This window comes from Macrobrachium rosenbergii, chromosome 43 (genome assembly GCF_040412425.1).
Source record: "Macrobrachium rosenbergii isolate ZJJX-2024 chromosome 43, ASM4041242v1, whole genome shotgun sequence".
Taxonomy (NCBI): Eukaryota; Metazoa; Arthropoda; class Malacostraca; order Decapoda; family Palaemonidae; genus Macrobrachium; species Macrobrachium rosenbergii.
Window position 1 is genome coordinate 42,686,625 of NC_089783.1, and position 5,000 is coordinate 42,691,624.

Consider the following 5,000-nt stretch of genomic DNA (forward strand, 5'->3'; position numbering starts at 1 on the left):
TAAATGTCATGCTGTTCATGCTTGAATGTCGGTTGAAATGAGACTCACAGTGACAGGAAGATTGGGTTCAGGTCAAGGGGATTCCATTTACTTTTATTATGCATTAGGCATTTTGAAAGACCCATAAAGCAAGACACTGTCTTTGGGTATGTAATTAAGGCAGACCCTTTCATTTCGTCATGACGCGCCTTGTTAACGAGAAAGTGTTTATTCTCTATTGTATGGGAGTTGTTTCCCCTTCCGGTTTTAAGCTGGTAAATATCATCATTTTGCATAGATTTATTTTTTTACTCATTCACATTCATCAAAGCACTTTGACCTTGAATAACTTTCAGGAATTTAGAAGGTAGAGTTTTGAAAAGTGACGAAACGAAAGATTCGTGATGGGCGGATAAAGGTTCTAAAGCAGTGGTTCTGTGATGGGCGAAGAAAGGTTCTAAAGCAGTGGTTCTTAACCTTTTATTACCACGCCCCCTCTAAGAGTTGGTCCTTCCCTCCACGCCCCCCTTGCATCTATGAGTAAAATTCCCTCCCAGATTTAAAGGAAAATGAAAAAAAAAGAAAAGGGGTGTTTTTATTCTTTTAGCAATGAATTAGTGAGATACTTGGCACTTGCCTCTTAGCGACTCTTGTTAAGAGAAAACGAATATGATAAGAGAGTTTTTAATTTTTCCCTATGGCTCGCGCCCCCCTTGGAAATTGCTGGCGCCCCCCAGGTTAAGAACCACTGCTCCAAAGCATGGCTAAAAATAATGAAACGCTTTTCCCTTGATCTAAAAGGGAAAGCTGATGAATGAAATAATTCACTGCTTTTCCAGGAAAACCGCAGAGTGCTTTTAATTTTGCTTGTGTTCCACTCAACATAAAAGCTTTACGTCTGCCCAACAGTTCATTATTATGAATAAAATATAGGTATAAGATGTGAGTGTTGGGGTTTCTCCTATTGCTTTGTTTTGTCCTGAGCGTTCTCGTCGTCTTGATGTTTTAAAGAAAGAATGAAGAAACTACTCAGTTCGGACCATTGCCTTCTTTATTTTTCACGTCAATTTTTTTTACATTAAATTGTGAGATAAATTCCGGACTTAATTTTGTTAATTATTGACACTAAATGAAAATACAACTATGTTAAAAAGACAATGTCGTCCATTATCAACGGTAGCAGAAAATTATTTGAGACCTTTATTACACTGCATGATTTTGGGTGTAATTATTTATAAAAGAAAGGTGCAAACATTTCCCTAGGAATTATTCAATACCAAGTTTGTTATTCAATAACAAGTTTGTTATTCAATAACCAACTTGTTCATTTCCAGGAAGATGTAGGCTTTAAATTCCATTCCCTAGGAAAGGAATGGGCCGTGTGTTCTGTCAAATCTGTCTCTACACACCTGAAGGTTTTGTCACGCGCGCACGTTACCTGCCATTTTTTAAGTATCTCTCTGCCATTCTCTCGCCCCGAAAGAGCCAACACTGGTGACAAAATTAAAGTCGCTCTTGTTCGTGCTCGTATGATATCGCCACACCGAGCAGGCGCGATTTCAGCTTGGTTGGTGCCGAGTTTGGTGGCGAAATGTAAAAAAAAAAAATTAATAAATGAAAAATAAAATATAGCAAAAATAAAAAATTCTGTTGACGGGCCACTGACTTTGCGCCTCCAAAACCTAGGGTTATCTTTCGGAAGTACTTTATACAGTGATACTTTTCTTCTTTTACATAATTTATAATTTGGCAAATTGTCAAATGTTCCATACACTCAGTGGTTTTAAATCACAGTATAGAAGTGAACGTTAACTAGCAGCAATCCTAAATGTGAGTAAAAATTTCACAAAAAAAACAAAAATGCGTATAATGAAATGATACCTTGTTGCTATCACATTAAAACATTTTACGAATTTTCACGTGAATTGCCTTATATCCCTCAGGTATCTCTGTGTTATATCATTCTCTGTCTATCGATGTATCTGTGTAAATCTGTATGTGTGCGCGCTTGTGTTTGTCAGACGAAAACATTAGCAATATCTTCATACAGACCACAACGACAGGCTATAATGCAGAAGGAGGATCAAGCTAAAGTTATGTGCGTTATTTAACGGGGATTTAATTACAACCAGAAAGAAATTAATGACGTGAAAGTTAAGTCATGGAAGAAAAATTGGATGTTACGAAATGAGCGCCAGGAGCGTGCGATCTATTTCATTGCTTCGGGAGAGAGAGAGAGAGAGAGAGAGAGAGAGAGAGAGAGAGAGAGAGAGAGAGAGAGAGAGAGAGAGAGAGCATTTCATCGTATGTGAATGTACTGTTGTATTTCAGAATGTAAATATATATATATATATATATATATATATATATATATATATATATATATATATATATATATATATATATATATATATATATATATATATATATATATATATATATATATATATATATATATATATAGAGAGAGAGAGAGAGAGAGAGAGAGAGAGAGAGAGAGAGAGAGAGAGAGAGAGAGAGAGAGAATTTCATCTTATGTGAATGTACTGTTGGTATTTCAGAATGTAAATATATATTTTATGTGCAGTGTTGTATGTGGATAAAAGTTGGTGAGCAACAATATTAGTGTTACGTGTACATGCTGAGTATACGCCGAAACTGATATGAACTTCGTGAAATTTTCTGAATTTGTGCGTACATACATGCATACATTTGTTTATGTCCTGTATACTGTATAAATGGGAAGGTGCAGTTACAGTCACACACGTGTAATTTCAGCAGTGTTATTATTTTTACTTATGTTTCATATAGGTTCTTCATTTCTTTAGTCAAATATCGTCGTGTTATTCTACTGCTGTTTGAAATAATTATATCAGTGAATTAACTTTCCACTCTTGTAAACCATTGTAATTAAGGTTCATTGCTTAATTATAGAGCTTAAGAAAATATTACTCTCTCTCTCTCTCTCTCTCTCTCTCTCTCTCTCTCTCTCTATCTATATATATATATATATATATATATATATATATATATATATATATATATATATATATATATATATATATATATATATTATATATATTTATATATATATATATATATATATATTATTTGTTATATATATATTTATACATATAATATACAAACAAACACACACACATACATACAGGTATGTATGTGTATATATATATATATATATATATATATATATATATATATATATATATATATATATATATATATTTGATTGTCCTGTTCATATCAAAGTTTTACGAATCTACAAATGTTTTATTCAAATAAGATGGAGACGAGATTTGCATACTTTGCCGTGATATCCAGTCACAGGAAGCAGCAGATACTGTAGATTTTGGCTATCATGCCATGCGTTAAGAATGCCATGACTAGACATTTGACAGCATTTTCATGTTAACTAGAGAAACATTGAAAATAAAAAGCTGTGGAAAATTGGATCAAGTGAATTTAGCTTTTGAGTCGTCTCGAATAGTATGGTCGAATTAACTTTTTTTTTCTCCTTTTGCATTTCGACGTCGATGACCTTTGTTGTTGTGACGGAAATTAACATCATTAAACCCATTCATCACTTTGCCAACCCCATCTCATGTACAGTTGTTTGTTAATTTAATTTTAACCTGACTAATGCTATGAAATCGTGAAAGTGTAAAAAAAATTCCTAGTCAGGTATTTTTTTTTATCCTTTAATTTACTGTTAAAAAAATGAAGTATTCTGTTTTGTCTGAAAATAAACCTCAACATACCAATTACTTATTTTTATACATAGTATGAGCAAAAGACAATTATATCATAATTGAGGCATGCAGGAAGGAAATCACCATGTGACAAAAATCATTATTTTCAGTAATTTACCTTAGGAAAACTTAGTGGAAGTGACCAGGCAAAGCGATTCTCCGTTGACTCAGATGAGATTTTGCAAATTAACTGCCACCATTAAAAACGGGATAATTTCTAACTCTTGAGCTGCGAATTTTTTCACGGAGCAAAGTTCTTTAAAACTCGAAAGAAAGGTAAATTTTCAGTTCACATATAAATAGGAAAATGCGTATAATTCCGTCCAAATATCCGTATTATCAACTGAATGACATGCTATCGTTCAAACGCTCATCCTCAACTCGCAATGTTTCGGCGCAACACAAAACAAATCGCTCTTGAAACCAACATGTGCGCGCTGGATCACGGGGCCAATGGCGTTGCTCCCTACTTGCTCGCACGCTTTCCAGTGACACACTGACTCGAAACTCGGCTCTGCCTTGGCTCTGGCCGACTCTCGTTGATTCTACCTTGAAACTGAGAGTGAGAAGGGGTTGCCGCGTGTTGCTGGGAACTAGCTCGCTCCAGCCCCTTTCCAGACCTTTTGGGTGGGACAGGCGAGGGAAAGAAAGGCAGCCTCTGCAAAGGATGTGGATTACCCTGTCCTTGTATCCTACTGGCGATTCAACTTCGAGTATTGATGAGGTATGTTGCGTTTGTTAGTTACAAAATGCCCTTGCGGAGGTTTTTAATTTTTACCTGCATTCCATTACAAAAAATCTGGAGAAAAGTTTCAGGTACACCATTATATACTGATATACCTTCCGTCCTGCGTTTGTCACTCTCAGTGTATAGTGAATTCGGTATTATGAGTGTCTGTATCTTAATATTTGAGTCTAAAAATATCACGTAATGATTTGACAATATATATGTATGTATGTATATATATATGTGTGTGTATATATTATATATTTATATATACACACACACTTACATACATACATGCCTGCATGTGTGTGTATCAACCTAGGTATGTAAATTGCGTCGATAAAAGCTCTAACAGTACTCATTTCCTTACTAAATCTCGCCTAAAGGCGTGGTATCTATTCCCTGGAAAATGTCACCGACAGGAAAAAGTTTCGAGAAACCCCTTCATTGGGGTTGTTGCATGAGGATGTTCGCGTGCGCGCGCGTGTGTAATGCATAGCAATTAATGCCGTGTTATTTCCTTCATC

The 5,000-nt window shown here is 35.0% G+C and overlaps 2 protein-coding genes across 7 annotated transcripts in view; one reads left to right on the forward strand and one right to left on the reverse strand.

Moving 5' to 3' along the window:
* The window catches only part of LOC136828813 (uncharacterized), a 39,342-nt gene extending 35,036 nt beyond the window's left edge, over positions 1-4,306 (reverse strand). The window contains exon 1 of one of the 2 annotated variants that reach the window (XM_067087044.1): positions 3,865-4,306. The gene's annotated coding sequence lies outside the window, so the exon portion shown is untranslated. The remainder of the gene's footprint in view (positions 1-3,864) is intronic. The other variant, XM_067087045.1, reaches the window with a different exon arrangement.
* The window catches only part of LOC136828815 (centrosomal protein of 135 kDa-like), a 317,906-nt gene that overhangs the window by 231,038 nt on the left and 81,868 nt on the right, over positions 1-5,000 (forward strand). The gene's annotated exons all lie outside the window — the stretch shown is intronic.